The following is a 17,540-nucleotide window of genomic DNA, read 5'->3' as shown; positions in this document are numbered from 1 at the left end:
TTCTACTTACATACTCCTTGTATTCTCCTATCTTTATACACACCATTATCTCTGGCTCATTTTTAACAATGCCATGAGAGCTCCATATATATCTGATCTGTGTGTGTTTCTATATAATATGTATATGTGTATTCCACATACACACAATTTGGTGGCATTTTTATGTTTTTAATTTAGCAAATTTCTATTTTAGTTAATGTACTTTGGAAACACATATGATTATCTTTTTACCTCTCATATCTGATCCTTTCTTTGCATTGAACATACATCACCTGCTAACATGGCAGAAAAAGAGGGGAAACTCCTTTGAAGCAAGAAATTAAAATAGCCTTTGTAGGATAAGCACAAAAATTATATATCATACTTATTAGCTGTGATCAGTAAATGATGGCAAATGAGATATCAGGCGGATGTGGAACATAAGAATGGACTTTTTCACGGCAATGCCAAATCGCCTGATAACCCACAATTATTATAATTTATTTGCTTTATTCATTTGTGGCTGCACATACATAAATACTCGTGATCTCAGTTACTGGAAAGATTATAGTTTCTTTAGTTTCAAGGTCATTGGATCCTTTCAGTTTCCAAGCTGCAGTTTTTCTGGTCAGTTAAATGTTTGCGCACAGAAGGCTAACTAGGCAACATCGATTTCACTCTTTGGTTGTAAAGTAGTGTCAATCTCTGGATAGTGACATTCTTGTTAATTAACTGTGTGCTTTCCGCAACTGGTAAAACCTGATTTGTGTCATTCTGCTAAACAAACACTGCACCGCAAAACTGTTGTCCGCTTAATTGATCTTCACTGGCACTTTAGGGAAAACAAAGTGCACAGTCTCAGGTGTCAGACACCGGATGTCTGAATAAATAGGGCTAGGCTAATCACCATTTATTTGTCCTTTTTTGAATGGTTGAATGAGTCATGCAAAAGCCTGTTCTACAAGAACTTATGAATGTAAGGAATCTTACAACACCAGGTTATAGTGCAACTGTTTAATTTAAAAATCACAAGCTTTTGGAGGCTTTCTCCTTCGTCAGGTGAGCGAGTGTGGGATTCCATGGAAGGTTACCGCATTTATATTCAGAAGTGATTACAGATAATCTTTCCAACTGCCCGTTGTCAAGGCAATCAAAGTGTTCAGACAGAGTGATGTTACCTACAGGACCACCGAATACACAAACGGCCAGAACACAAAACAGAGAGAGAGAGGGAGAGAAACATCCGAAAGGAAGAGAATGACAGAGAATGACCCGTTGTGTTAAAAACAGATAACTTTTTTTAGCTGGTGGGGTTACGTGTAGCGTGACATGAACCCAAGATCCCGGTTGAGGGCGTCCTCATGGGTGCGGAACTTGGCTATCAATTTCTGTTCGACGAGTTTGCGTTGTCGTGTGTCTCGAAGGCCGCCTTGGAGAACGCTTACCCGAAGATCGGTGGCTGAATTTCCTTGACTGCTGAAGTGTTCCCCGACTGGGAGGGAACCCTCCTGTCTGGCGATTGTTGCGCGGTGTCCGTTCATCCATTGTCGCAGTGTCTGCATGGTCTCGCCAATGTACCATGCTCCGGGGCATCCTTTCCTGCAACGTATGAGGTAGACAACGTAGGCCGAGTCACAGGAGTATGAACCATGTACCTGGTGGGTGGTGTCCTCTTGTGTGATGGTGGTGTCTGTGTCGATGATCTGGCATGTCTTGCAGAGGTTGCCGTGGCAGGGTTTTGTGGTGTCGTGGACGCTGTTCTCCTGAACATTCACCTGACGAAGGAGAAAGCCTCCGAAAGCTTGTGATTTTCAAATAAAATTGTTGGACTATAACCTGGTGTTGTAAGATTCTTTACATTTCACAAGAACTTATGATATTGGAAAAGGTACATTGAATGGAGACAGCTGGTGATCCCCTAAGACCAAGATGTCTTGCGTGACTTGTTTTGATCTAAAACAGCCAGAAAGTGGGCACATTGCAGTAAAACCCAAAGTATTTTTGTAACTACAGAAGATAACTTAATTTCATCATCAGGGCCTCAGATTTGTAACAAATGCAAAACACTTGAACAAAGGATTATGAAATGGTGCAAGTTATCAAGCAACGTTACACCAAGAAAAGCTCAACGTGGACTATAGGAACATTGATATAAGGATGGAGAAAGCAATCCCAGCACGGTGACAGCACCATAATGCGTGGTCAGCTAATTTAACTATTTTTGTGGTGCTCCTGGCACTTGGCACTTGACTCACTGGGAGTGCCCAAGAGGACCAGGGTTGGATTATTTGGCACTAGCAGCTACTGAAGGGCTGCTGCCTGTCCTTAAAGTTGTGCCAGCTTTTCAAGGAAAATGATGACTTAGGACAGAACAGCCCCACACACAGAAGGGCCGTTGGAGGTCAAGCAAATGGAGGTCAGACAAATGAAGAGGAGCCCTATTAGAAGGCAAGGGCAACCCAGGAGGACTTCTGTCACCTAATGCACCCATTGAAAATGGGTGCTAAAAACAACTGGAGCACTTTCCAGGTACTCAAGCCGCATTATGGGATGTTATCCTAATTAGAATAAAACTGGGACCGAAACAAGCCTTTGTACTGAAAGTGCACAGAATCTGTATTGTTCTGTGCTGTGCTCAATGTGTGCTGAGTAGGCTTCAGGCTCAGCACCCAATAATATAGGGCCTCAGTGCCCAAAATGCAACTGTGTCACAAGAACCTCCAAGTGTAATATCAGCCCCATATCAGAGCTTATTAAAGGACTGTAGGAGATGAAAAGAAAAGAGTAGAGCCAGAAAACATCCAAGAAAGAAAATTAAGGTTGGGGGACTCAGCTATGGAACGGCAGCAGATATGCACACATGAATGGGCACAGAGGGAGATCTTGGATTACAAGAAACAGTCGCAAGAGCTAGACATAGCAAACACGATTCTTAGGGTATGGTGTTGATGCAAAGATGTCCAATAGCTTGAGGCCCTGTCTTGAGGGGGATTATAGAACACGATGATGTTCAAGCTCAGCAGATAGCAACAGTTTTTTTTTCCCCAAAAATTGTACTCTTATTCAGGGCATAATTGACTATGTCAATGCTGTTGAATACCTAAAGAGGAAGGAAAAAGTATATTAGTCCATCAATGTGGAATTGCTCCATGACTCCTACAAGTAAATAATGAACTTTATTTATAGTTCAGGGAGAAGAAATACATGCTGCCTTCATTCTAAGGCTACCAAAGATGGTTGATTTTCTTTGAAGAGGAGGACAGTTGGACGGTTGTTTCTTCAGAGATATTCAGTGCAACCATGTCTAATGACAACTCTGCACAACCCCTATACAGACATTTGAGAGGGCTAAAACAATGCTTTAGATGGTTGGGATGGGGTGATATAAAGTTATAATATGGGTCAGAAAAGTTCTGCAAAGAACCCATACTGCATGCTGGCCACTATTACTTTCTTTTGGACATAGTTACAATCCTGAAACTGCTATTTACTTTACCAGTTCATTTCAATTTAAGTTGTGTGATGCTAATGGTGTTCATATTTAATGTGTTTGCTGCTGCTTGGTTGTCTATGTGCCCTAATACTAGGTGCTACAGAGTAGCACTAGTGCATGGCTGTATATAACCAACTGGCAAGCTGCAGGATACAGAAAGCCTAGTACCTGTACCTTTGACTAACTCCGATGGACTGGCACCAGTGCCAGAGATCTCCTTTGCTGGAGTTGCTGTGGACTCAGAGCTGCTTTCAGAGGTGGCAACTACTGCCACTTGTATAGAACTATGTGATACCACATAACTTGTGTTAACTTGATTCTCAGCTCCTGCTCCGGTTCCTGTGCTACTCCATGCCTGTCACTGCTGGAGGACACCTCTTCATAAAGAAACACTGGTCTATGTGAGTATAGAACAATGGTGTTCTATAGGATCCCTGAATTTCTCTCTCATGGTTGCCGATAAACATTCTCCAAGTGAACTGAAACTGACATAACTGCATCTTGGATTCCAAAAGCTTTATAACGTTAATGAGAGTGTCCATGAGTGATGCTCCTGCTCTGCCTATGGCCTATATAACTGAAGTCTGCATTGATAACTGCCTTTGGTGTTGCCACACGTTCAATGGCAGACTGCAGTGTAGCCAACCAGTGCTCCATAACATCACTTATGTGGAACGTGGAGCTTGTTGGACTCTCACACAATCCACAACACCTCCTAACTTAGTGTGATCAAAGCACCTGACTCTGCAAAATAATACCATTGCTCTATCAGCCTCTGTTAGAAAGCAAGCCCACTAATGTTTGTATTCCCCATACATCTTAGAAGAGGAAAGAACTGAGCCCTGAACCAATGGGCTCCTCATTAACTCTCTCAACTGTTATCAATGCTCAATGGCTCAAATTGTTCTTCCTCCACAATATCATTATAATCTCGCATAGTGTGTGTATCTGTGCTGGTGCTTGCTTCAAATTAGGGTGGTAATGGTTGATTCTCCAGTGATTTGTGTTCTTTCATTACAGTTAGTGTCTCCTGGATCTGTGAAGAGAGCAGATGTAACATTATGAATACATTTGCACACTTATTCATTTAGGTGCTGCATTGTCATTGCATGCACAATTGTGCATTTTTCTTAATTCTCAGTATGTGGCCGTCATTTGTGAGACTGGCCTTTATTGCCCATCCCTAGTTTCCCTTGAGAAGATGGTGGTGGGCCTTCTTCTTGAACCGCTGCAGTCCGTGTGGTGAAGGTGCTCCCACAATCCTGTTAAGTAGGAAGTTCCAGGATTTTGTCCCAGCAACAAAGAAGGAATGACGATATATGACCAAGTCAGGATGATGTGTGACTTGGAGGGAAACTTGTAGGTGTTGGTGTTACATTTGCCTTTCTAGGGTTTGGGAGGTGCTGCCGAAGAAGTCTTGGCAAGTTGCTGCAGTGTGTCCTTTACATACTGCAGCAGTGGTGAAGGGGTTGGATGATTTGCCTGGTGCTTGAAGTGCCAATTAAGTGAATTGCTTTGCCCTGGATGGTGTCGAGTTTCTTGAATGTTGCAGCTACACCTATTCAGGCAACTTGAGAGAATTCCATCATACTCCTGACTGGTGCTTTGTCGATGGTGGAGAGGCATTGGTGAGTCAGGAGAAGAACTATTCACCACAGAATACCGAGGGGAGAATTTTAACCCCGCACGATGGGCGGGAGAGGGTGTGGTGGGGGGGGCTAAATCAGCAAATATGCAAAAACCAACCCCAACCCACTGCGAAAGCGCCTGCTTCCGTTTTAACCACGGCAGGTTTGGGGGCGTCTGAATAACCCACTCTGGAGAGCAGGTCCGTCATTATAATATGTAAATGAGGCTCTATTCCTGATATTTTGTCAACCATTTAAATTTAATTCTGGCCGGCCAGGTTTCCCAGGGTCAGGAAACCCAGCAGCTAAAGGGAGGCAGGAGCAGCCGAATCCAGCAGATAAGTACTTTTTAGAGCACAGGAGTGCTTCCCCCCGGCCCGTCAAGCAAATCTTTTGCTGCGATCGGCCGATCCCACCCCCCTCCAAACCTGCATTGTTTCCAGGTCCCCCCTCCCTCCCAATTGCAGTCCCAGCCCCTCCCACCCACCAACCCGCAGTGTTTCCCGGTTACTGGAGACCATCCCCAAGGGTCCCCGGCCGTGGCCTTCTAGCGCTGGCTTTCCCACCCGGCAGCCTGTCAATCTGGCCGGCTGTTAAATTCAGTAGGGCCTCCGTGTTCCCAGCATTTCCGGATTTCCTCCCCGCATACACACGCCCACACTCTCTCCCCGACTCCCTGTAATTTTCGGGGCCCTAGTCTCTGACCTGCTCTAGTAGCTGAGGCATTTATGTGGCTAGTCCTGTTGAGGTTTTGGTCAATGATGAACCCCAGAATGTTGATGGTGGTGGACTTTGCAATGGTAATGCTCTCTCTTGGTGGAGATGGTCATTGCATGGCAACAGTATGGCCCAAATCTTGCTCGCTACTTATCAGTGCAAGCCTGGATGTTGGACCGTTGTTGAGGACAGGGATGTTCATGAAGCCTCCTCCTCCCATTAGTTGATTAGTAATCCACCACCATTCACAACTGCATGTGGCAGGATTGCAGAGTTGTTGGTTGTGGCATTGCTTAGCTCTGTTTATAGCATGCTGTTTTCACTGTTTAGCGTGCATGTAGTCCTATGTTATAGCTTTATCAGGTTTTCACTTCATTTCAGGTATGTCTGCTGCTCCCCCTGGTCTTCAACACTCTTCATTGAACAGGGTTGGTCATCTGGCTTTTTGGCTCTTTCTGGAAGAGTGAAGGATATGCTAGGCCACGAGGTTACAGATTGTAATGGAATACAATTCTGCTGCTGCTGATGACCCACAGCACCTCATGGATGCCAAGTTTTGAACTGCTAGATCTTTTCTTAATCTATGCCATTTAGCACAGTGGTAGTGCCACATGACACGATGGAGGGAGTCCTCAATGTGAAGTCATAACTTGGTCTCCTCAAGGACTGTGTGGTGGTCACTCCTACCAATGCTGTCATGGATAGACGCATCTGCGACAGGCAGATTGGTGAAGATATGGTCAAGTAGGTTATTCCCTCGTGTCGGTTCTCTCACCACCTGCTGCAAGCCCAGTCTGGCAGCTGTGCCCTTCAGGACTAGGCCAGCTCAATAGGTGGTAATCAGCAGGTGGTTTCCTTGCCTATAATTGACCTGAAGCCATGGGGCTTCATAGGGTCCGGAGTTAATGTTGAGGACTCCCGGGGCCAATTCCTCCTCCCCCCCCACAACTGTATACCACTGTACTCCCACCTCTGTTAGGTCTGTCCTGCCAACAAGACAGGACATACCCAGAGATGGTGATGGAGGAGTCTGAGTTGTTGGCTGATAAGTATGATTCTGTGAATATGACTGTCTCAGGCTGCTGCTAGACTAGTTAGTAGGACAACTCTCCCAACTTTGGCACCAGTCCCCAGATGTTAGTGAGGAGGACTTTGCAGGATTGACTGGGCGAGGTGTGCCTTTGTCATATCTTTTGTTGATGCCTAAGTAGTAGCCAAATGGTCTGTCCAGTTTGATTCTTTCTAATGGTTTGATACAACTCAGTAGCTCGCTAGACCATTTCAGAGGGCAGTTAAGAGTCAACCATATTGGTATAAGACTGGTGCTAGACCGGGTAATGACGGGTTTCTACGACAATCCGACATCTTCATTGACATTTTTACTGACTACTAGTCCAGTAACATGGCCACTACGCCACGGTACCCGATGTTGATCCATTTCTGCACAAGCAATGTATAGGGACAAGTTGATGTAATGCAGCAAACAAATCATAGAGTATATTATTAATAGTTACATACCAGTAGTTCTGCACAATCCTCCAATCTCCACAGTACCAATACCCTTTTAGTTCCTCTTCCTGAATAAATCAAATACTGCTTCCTCGTATGGAATGAGTTGTTTCAAGTCTGGGGAACTACTAATTGTTCCACACCGTGCCTTCCTCTTAAATCATAAGATCATAAGATACCTACAGGTGGCCCGTCTTAATTCATTCATCCAGAACAACTCTAAATCCCCCCCTTTGCTGCATCTCATTGTTTCTTAAATTATTTCATTGTTTTCATCTCCGTCACTCTGCTTAGAAATCCATTCCAAATGTTGATCCAAAGTCCCAAAGTTACTTTTAACTACTTTGAACCTAGGTCCTTTTGTTCTACTCCCACATTTTAATTTAAAGTAGTATTCCTGATTAACCTTTTCCATATCATTACTATTTTACATATCTCCACAAGTATACCTCTCAGACGCCTCCTTTGCAGGCTGAAAAGCCCAAGAACCTCAGAATTCAAACCCCTGACACTAGGGATTAACTTTGTGGCTCTTCTCTGCGCTGCCTTCAACATTGGAATGTCACCCTTGTTTCTTGTCAACCAGAACTGGACACAGTACCCAACGTTTAGTTTTATCATTAAATGTAACATCATTGGGGATTAAGAGAGGGTGATTTGGCCAATGAAAAGTCCTTCCTGTAGTATTATGTGCTACAAACATGCAAACATTTCCGTGTATCCTGCACAGCATTTTTTGTACGTATCTTTAACAAATATTACATTCCTTCATGCCTTTGTAGAAAGAGTAGTCAGATGTTTCTATGGAAGGATGAGCTAGATGGGCCTAATTAGCTCTCTCTTCTGCACTTATCTTTGTGGCCTTTGTGATACATGTCCTGAAATGTTACTTTATAGTAATACTTGTATCTTTTTATGCCTTTCTTTTTTAAGCCATGCAACATCGGGGCCTTTCAGACAGATCCTCTGGGTAGTTCTCACAGTGTTGACTCTTTTAGTGATATATTGTGCTTGATGCCTCCTTAGCATATTTGGGGGCCATCTTCCCTGACCAAAAATGTGTTCACATTGCTCCATTCCAGAGCAGCGTGTACAGAGCCATATCAGCAAATTGGACTTTTCTTAACTGTCGTAAAGCCATTACCTGTGAATATTGAGCACTGCATAGCTGCATTAATGAACTTTTCAACATTTATACTGGCTACCTGGTTCATTAGCTGCTTGGAAAGGTGCAATATGACTTTCTATCTATTGTCACCACTAAGAAAATTGTATTGTCAGAAAGTGCACATTTCAAATTCCTGCAATTGCATGAGTGGGTCAGAAATTAAAATGAAAAATGGGGACTTCTGTTTTTTCAAAAAGAAGAGGAAAATCTAGTACACTGACACAATTTAGGTTGAAGCATATCATTGCCTCACAAAGACACGTAGCTGTTGTGGCTTGATGAGAACACTGCTACTTAAAAATATGTCGTTTATATTTTTGACATTTGCTTTGAAAAAAAAACTGTCAACAAAGATTTTATCCCCTGAACATCGTAAAGTGAAGTGAAATAATGTGAACATGACAAAAAAAAGACGGAAATGAGATATTTAATTTCAACAACTGCTACTCTTACAGAAAGAAATGAACAAGGAATCTTTAATTTAAAAAATACTTATCCAGGTACTGAAGATGTAAAACTGACAGGTCTGTGCCAGTAGCAGTTCTGCATAATTGTTGTGGACTGTGAATCATTCATACTATCATTAGTTATGGTTAATAATTTTTTCATATATGCTCTTTTACTTTGCACCCTGTAATCCTGCTCCTAATGTAATACTTTTCTACAACAGTACAGAAACCCAAAGGATGAGTTTTATTAATTTTAATGATCTCTTTCAGTAAGGAAAATGTGACTTCCACACAAAATCTGCCATATATACCCACATATAAGGCTAAATTTGTATCTCCCTTTGGTGCTAAAAGTCTGTGTGCATGGCCGAGGGACACCTTACATCAGGGAGGAGGTCGGGGGAGGGAAGAAATGTTAAGCCGTGATGGTCTGGTCATCATGGTGTGGGGCAGGCTCGATGGACCAGCTAGTCTTTTCCTGCCCATCAATTTTGTATGTTGGTATGTTTGCATACCCTAATGGCTGGTTTCTCTCGTAACAGAGCAATTTTTCAAAAGATAACGGAAACATCAACTTGCACTTGTATAACGCCCTCCACGCATCCAATCTTCAAACATCCAAGCCCATCGATGCTAAAGACGAATAATCGACGAACTTTCCAAAAAGTTGGCAATACTTTCCATCAGGAGCTTTCAGTATGAGGCCCAAAGGTAGCTGCATGTAAGGACAGAACAACAACAACTATTCACATTTACATAGCACCTTTAATGTAGAAAAGCATCCCATGGTTGACTCCTGGTGGGCATGCTGACCAAGAAGTTCAATAAAAGAGGAGATTAGGGCAGCTGGTTTTGCTGCTTGTAAAGAAGCAGTGATGGACTCTTCAGAGAATGCCAAGGGAGACACAGAGGATGCAAGCCTGGGATGGCAGCAGGAGATTAGGAAAGCAGAAAAGTAGTGATAGGAGGGTGGGTGGGGGCAAAGTTTCTGAGAGGGAAGAAATGAAAGGTGACATGGCTGGATGATAAGGACAGAAGGAGAGAGTAAAGAGGGCCTGAGACAGGCCAAGAGTAAAAAATGAGGATAGAAGTAATTGTGGTAATAAATAGGGGACATGGGGCAGACGCTATGAAAGTTAAAGTCTGAAGCCCCAGTGGTGAGATAAAGTCGACTTGTAGATAATATAGGGTCAGCTTGGAGTGTCCACATACCAATATCCAGGTTTGGAAGTCAAATGTGGAGAGCAAGTGGACCCAGGAACTGTTTGAGGGGCAGAGTATCAGCTGAGGTGCTGGTGGAAGCAGAGGGCTGAAGACATGCAGAACGTTGACCATGAATCAGCTGAGGTTGATCTTAGGATCCAGCAGAGGGGTCCAGTGGCCTCAGATATCAGCGGTGTATGTGAATAGATAAACGTAGGAGTAAGGAGCAGTGGGAGTGAAACTCAAGAACCGAGATCAGTGAAGAGCAGGTAGCGAGGGGAGGGTGATGGGCAAATCCAGTGCAGATGAGGGAGCTGATCCATGGACCAGCAATAGGGTAGTTAGGAATACAAAAGATTGGGTGCTGCAGCAGTAGCTTGACGAGAGAAACGGCTGAGTGCACTGGATACAGCAAAGGCTATGGGCCCCGACAACATCCCGGCTGTAGTGCTGAAGACTTGTGCTCCAGAACTAGCCGTGCCTCTAGCCAAACTATTCCAGTACAGCTACAACATTGGCATCTACCCGACAATGTGAAAAATTGCCCAGGTAGGTACTGTCCACAAAAAGCAGGACAAATCCAATCCGGCCAATTACCGCCCCATCAGTCTACTCTCAATCATCAGCAAAGTGATGGAAGGTGTCGTCAACAGTGCTATTAAGCGGCACTTACCAATAACCTGCTCAATGATGCTCAGTTTGGGTTCCGCCAGGATCACTCAGCTCCAGACCTCATTACAGCCTTGGTCCAAACATGGACAAAAGAGCTGAATTCCAGAGGTGAGGTGAGAGTGACTGCCCTTGACATCAAGGCAGCATTTGACCGAGTGTGGCATCAAGGAGCCCTAGTAAAATTGAAGTCAATGGGAATCAGGGGGAAAACTCTCCAGTGGCTGGAGTCATACTTAGCACAAAGGAAGATGGTAGTGGTTGTTGGAGGTCAATCATCTCAGCCCCAGGACATTGCTGCAGGAGTTCCTCAGGGCAGTGTCCTAGGCCCAACCATCTTCAGCTGCTTCATCAATGACCTTCCCTCCATCATAAGATCAGAACTGGGGATGTTCACTGATGATTGCACAGAGTTCAGTTCCATTCACAATCCCTCAGATAATGAAGCAGTCTGTGTCCACATGCAGCAAGACCTGGACAACATCCAAGCTTGGACTGATAAGTGGCAAGTGACATTCGTGCCAGAGAAGTGCCAGAGAAGTGCCAGGCAATGACCATCTCAAAAAAGAGAGAGTCGAACCACCTCCCCTTGACATTCAATGGCATTACCATCACCGAATCCCCCACCATCAACATCCTGGGGGTCACCATTGACCAGAAACTTAACTGGACCAGCCACATAAATACTGTGGCTACAAGAGCAGGTCAGAGGCTGGGTATTCTGCGGCGAGTGATTCACCTCCTGACTCCCCAAAGCCTTTCCACCATCTGCAAGGCACAAGTCAGGAGTGTGATGGAATACTCTCCACTTGCCTGGATGAGTGCAGCTCCAACAACATTCAAGCAGCTCGACACCATCCAGGACAAAGCAGCCCACTTGATGGCACTCCATCCACCACCCTAAACATCCACAGGATGCACTGCAGCAACTCGCCAAGGCTTCTTCGACAGCACCTCCCATATCCGCGACCTCTACCACCTAGAAAGACAAGGGCAGCAGACACATGGGAACAACACCACCTGTACATTCCCCTCTAAGTCACACACCATCCCGACTTGGAAATATATTGCTGTTCCTTCATCGTCGCTGGGTCAAAATGCTGGAACTCCCTTCCTAACAGCACTGTGAGAGAACCTTCACCACACGGACTACAGCGGTTCAAGAAAGCGGCTCACCACCACCTTCTCAAGGGCAATTAGGGATGGACAATAAATGCTGGCCTCGCCAGCGACACCCACATCCCATGAATAAATTTTTAAAAAGCTGGTCCAACCCAGTTCAGAGAAAGGTGATAGAGGAGTTCTGAAAGATGAGTGGAGCAGAGCAGAGTCAGTGGGCATGAGAAGCAAGTGGATAGCAAAAAAGCAGAGATCATTCAGCAACATGAGAGCAGATTCCAGTGAAAAGTCTCAGCAGAAGAGCAGAAAAGAAGCCTGCCGGACAAGCCAGGTAGTGGAACAAAGGCCAGTGTACTCCTTTCCCAGTGCATTCCTGTCAGCTTTTGTCCACTCCATTTCTCTTGCACTGTGATACTGAAATGGCAACTTCCTCTCCTGACTTCAGCCAAGGGTCTAGCTGCTGATTTGAAATCAGAGGAAGTCCAGCAGGATAGAGTCATGAAAGGGAACTTCAAATCTGAAGCAGAAAACGGTGCTAATGTCAGGAGGCAGATTTCCCTTTTAAGTAACACAACACTGGAGGGCAGAGCAACAAGAGATAGGATTTCCCCGGTTGTAGTGAGAACAAACTGAGAAATAAATATGCAGATGGAAATTATTAAAGGTTCACAATTTTTGTGGATCAAAGCTTTGATGTTGACCCTCATCGTAAATAACAGTCATGGATTTTTACAGGTTTTTTTGGATAGAATTTTGGGGGGGGTTCACCTTATACTAGGGTCAGCTTATATGCAAATATATATGGGGGATATGTTTTCATCACTCCTGGCACAGAGCTTCATTGGCACAGGTTTAGCACTCCTGGCACAGAGCTTCACGTACATGGAATACATATCGAGAATTTGGGGACACCAGGAGCACAAGAGGCCATTTTGCAATTGCGTGCTGCCAGCGGGGAGCCTCACCAACTGGCAGCACATATCAGAAATTGCGCGGGGCACGATTTTACAACAAATAGACTGACTTATCCTGCACAGTGTGTGCCCAAATTTCTTACGCCCTCCTGGCAAGCAATGTTTCCCACCTGCAGTGCAAAGTGGGAAAATTGCCCTCTAAAACTTATTCCATGGTACATTTTCTGGTTGGTGGAATGTAGAATTTGATCAGAAGAAACTCTTAGCAACAAAGCAAATCAAACAAGACATTGTTAAAAGAATGAGAAATCACAATATTAAGACATGAATCATTCTTGGTGAATGTAAAGTTAACTCTGCAGTAATCTAGTAATAATGCCATATACAGCTGAGTAGAATTTTTTGATGTCCTGATATTCACATTTTAATATAAACTAAGCTGCATATCTTTGCAACAGAAAGCACATTATATGCTGTTCATTTTAACACAGTAATTAAAAAACAATTTCTCTAGCTGTGGTAACAAAGTAATCTTACTTCAATCAATTGCTGTTCTTTCTACAATTCAGATTTTTTTATAAGTTGGCTATTATTTTCATTAAAATCTGCATAAAAATACATTTGATTTGGTAAATTCCTGCACCAGCCAAAGGCATGACACCTTTCAGCAACTCCTGCTACATAACAGCCGAGTAAAATGTATCTACAAAGTAGCCTTATGATCTTGCCAAAGTCTAATTAAGAAAGAGCTGTGGATTTCTAATAAAAATGCAATCAAAATAAGCAATGGCAATAATACAAAATTGTTTATTCATGATCTTTATCTCCAAGACAGCCTCAAGCAAGTGACCATTTAAGTAAAATTGAAATCTGAGTCTTCATCTCATTCACTGGAAATTTATCAGGTGATTAAAACCGGACAGTCAAAAGCTTAGAAACTGAGCCCACCACTCCAAGGGTAAACGGCAGTAAACACTGCACTCTCACTTTTTCAGCTTGATGTGCTGCTTGCTAGTTGTTGTCATCTAGTTTATTTCTCACTAGCATATCTGAAGAGCTGAATAGAGTATTTAACTGGCTGGTCATTGATCGGGGCAGATGATGCTTATCAAGCTTAATTACTATTCACTGGACAGAAACATGAATGGCTTTCTCAAGATACACTGGAGGTCATAGTTACTACAAAAATGGTCCTACCCAAAGATATCCCTGCATATAAGTTTGAACCCTCCAAGGATCTTCTAGTAGCAGCAAAAAGAAGCAACAAAGGGAATACGGTCAAGCTCACAAGAGGGAAGCATGTCCAAATAAACAGCTTACCTTGCATGGAAAGCCATTCTTTTGGCACAAAACTGCTTACATTCCAAGAGTGGCTAGCGGCTTTGCCCCTGGATTTTTGTAGGGGTCTGCCCCTGGACCTCACTGGGACCCTCACTGAGGCACCCAACCTCTGGTGAGTATTGGAGAGGCTATCTCACCGATTTCAATACTTACAGGTTGACATCTCTGATTTCAATCCATTCTGAAAAGTAGTGGTGATTCAACTAAATAGAAAGACCTGAACTCAGTACACCTTTAAGAAGGATCTACAATTAATAGCTGCACAGGGTGGTGGCGGGGGGTGGTTTATGCTTTTTGACACAATGGTGCCCTGCCCCAGCGAATTGTCACCCCCATTTTACATGACAATTCCTGAGCTTTTTCAGGGAGCCAGTCCACCACTCATATGAAGCTTTTTGGGTTGGCACCAGAAAAAAATGACACTGAAAGCTGCTAGATCATTGTAAAAACCCAACTGGTTCACTAATGTTCTCCAGGGAAGGGAACCTGCGACTCCTACTTGAACTGGCCTGCATGTGACTCCAGTCCCACGCTATGCGGTTGATTCTTAATGCCCTTGGATGCCTAGCAAGCCACTCCATTGTATAAATAATTGCGTGTAGCACCCGTCTTGTAGGCACTACACGGACACCTAAGCCCCGAAAATGGCGTCCAAGATGCACACGCACATTTGCGACGGGAAGTGCGCAGGACACCATCTTGGTAAAGGCGTTTGCGCGCACCTAACAACGCCAGCAGCATGTAGAGTAGGGAGACTATGTGCTCAATGCATTTAAAGTCATCAGTCAGGAGTGTGGGTTTTATGCGTACTCATCTGGGCATTCATCCTCAACCTGTCTCAGAGATCACTGCATCACTGAAGTATAAGGTTTCCTCTCAAAGGTCTGCCCTGTAATGGCTGGCTAGAATTCCTTCGGTGGTAAGAAAGACTTGAGCTTCCTTCCTAAACTTCATTAATTATGTAGCATCAGAATGGGGTCCAGAGTGACACAGCAATTGATCATGTAGTCGTGAATAGCTTGGTCGAGATGCCGGCGTCAAGACAGATGGAGACTGTCAAGTTAGAGTGCCTGATGGTCTCTGCGCTTCAAGTGATTGAGCCAAAGCATTCAGCCACAAGAAGGATATTGGCGACCACAAAGCCCGGGACCAGGTCTGTGTGACTACTGATAGGGTATACTCAACAGCAGACCACAGGGCCAATCATTTACTTGCCTCGACAGCTGAAGTCATAAACAACTGATGCTTGCTGCTCAACCACCATTAGCAACTGCAAAGGAAAAGAGAGCAGTTAGGTGGAAGCAAAGATCCTTTAAGTGGGACTTGGAACTCTTTCAGAGTAATCAAGAACTGCTGCAAAAGGTAAATTATGGCCCGTAATTTCCTCATAAATTTCAGTGCAACGACACTGTAAGATCTAGTTTATTCTGAAGAGACTCGTGCATAAGTGACTTACACTGGTTTTACACCAGAACCTGCAGGTCTTCAGTTATGTGGAAAGCCTGGAGAAGCTGGGATTGTTCTCCTTAGAGCAGAGAAGGTTAAGGGAAGATTTAATAGAGTTTTCAAAATTCTGAGGGGTTTTGATAGAATAAATAAGGAGAAACTATTTCCATTGACAGAAGGGTCAGTAACCAAAGGACACAGATTTAAGGTAATTGGCAAAAGAGCCAGAGGTGTGATGAGGAGAAATTTTTTTACACAACGAGTTATTATGACCTGTAATGCACTGCCTGAAAGGATGGTGGAAGCAGATTCAATAGTAACTTTGAAAAGGGAATTGGATAAATACTTGAAGGGGAGAAAATTGCAAGGTTATGGGGAAAGAGCATGGGAGTGACTAATCGCTTTTTCAAAGAGCCAGCACAGGTACGATGGGCCGAATAGCCTCCTTCTGTGCTGTAAGATTCTATGATTCAACAAACCTTGCTATGTACGAATTTCTTTGATCATTTGCACCGCTTCAGTTACGTCAGCTGAAACCCCACTTAGCACATTGACATAGCTACATTCCCCCATGCAGAGACCGAGGAGCATGAGTATGCTCCATTTATTTCAGTTCTGATCGGACATAAATTTATGCCCAATTATAGGCGCAGCAGGAGCTGAAGTCACTGGGGTAGACCTTGACTTTGTGGAATAGTGTAAAACGGGTATTGTATTAATACGCCTGTCCATCTTTTATTTTTGTAGTTTTGAAGAAATTCCACACCCCGAACATTAACTTGTCTCCTATTTCCACAGATGCTGACTGGCCTGCTGAGTGCGACCGGCATTTTTTATTTTGTGATTTATTTCCATTAACACATTTCACACAGGACTGTCGTATGAGGAGAGATCGGGTCGACTCGGCCTGTATTCACTCGAGTTTAGAAGAATGAGAGGGGATCTCATTGAAACGTATAAAATTCTGACAGGGCTAGACAGACTGGATGCAGGACGGATGTTTCCACTGGCTGGGGGTTCCAGAACGAGGGGTCACAGTCTCAGGATACGGGGTAGGACATTTAGGACTGAGATGAGGAGAAATTTCTTCACTCAGAGGGTGGTGAACCTGTGGAATTCTCTACCACAGAAGGCTGCGGAGGCCAAGTCACTGAATATATTTAAGAAGGAGCTAGATAGATTTCTAGACACAAAAGGCATCAAGGGGCATGGGGAGAGAGCGGGAATATGCTTTTGAGATAGAGGATCAGCCATGATCATATTGAATGGTGAAGCAGGCTCGAAGGGCCGAATGGCCTACTCCTGCTCCTATTTTCTATGTTTCTATGTTTCTATACAACGAGAGCAAAACTCTGAGGTGCGGTAAAAAGAGGAAAATTCTTTTCCACTTTCTGATGGGTTTGCTCACCAGTTTATTCATATATACGTCTCTGATAAACATATCTCAGAAAGTGAAATAGAACACTAAAAGATTTGAGTTACAAATTACAACACAAATTTCAACAAATGTACAATGTAAATTTTATGACTTAGTGCTTAAGTGACTGAGACGCATATTAGAATTCGGACATTCCCTGCATGATTTTCCATTCATAATAGCATTAAATAATCAAACCTACCCTATAATCACTGACAATGGAGTGTAACAAGTGTAACAGTAATGATACATTTTCATGTGGAAACAAGAAGAGTGTAACTCTTACAAACTGACTGTGGGATGACATTCAGGGAGGAGGTAGGGTCGTACTATTGTAAAATGTACAAAAATTACTTTTTAAAAAGCTGCTTTTTATACCAGCATGAGCAGGTGCTGTTCTTTTCTGATGTTAGTACATCCTGGCCAAGCTAAGGACTGTGGGCTGTGGTTTGTTGTACTTCCTGCTTGTTTTTGGTTCATATTTTCAC

The sequence above is a fragment of the Heptranchias perlo genome, chromosome 2, assembly GCF_035084215.1.
Source record: "Heptranchias perlo isolate sHepPer1 chromosome 2, sHepPer1.hap1, whole genome shotgun sequence".
In the NCBI taxonomy this organism is placed as follows: Eukaryota; Metazoa; Chordata; class Chondrichthyes; order Hexanchiformes; family Hexanchidae; genus Heptranchias; species Heptranchias perlo.
The sequence above is the reverse complement of the archived record's forward strand: the minus strand, read 5'-3'. Positions refer to the sequence as shown.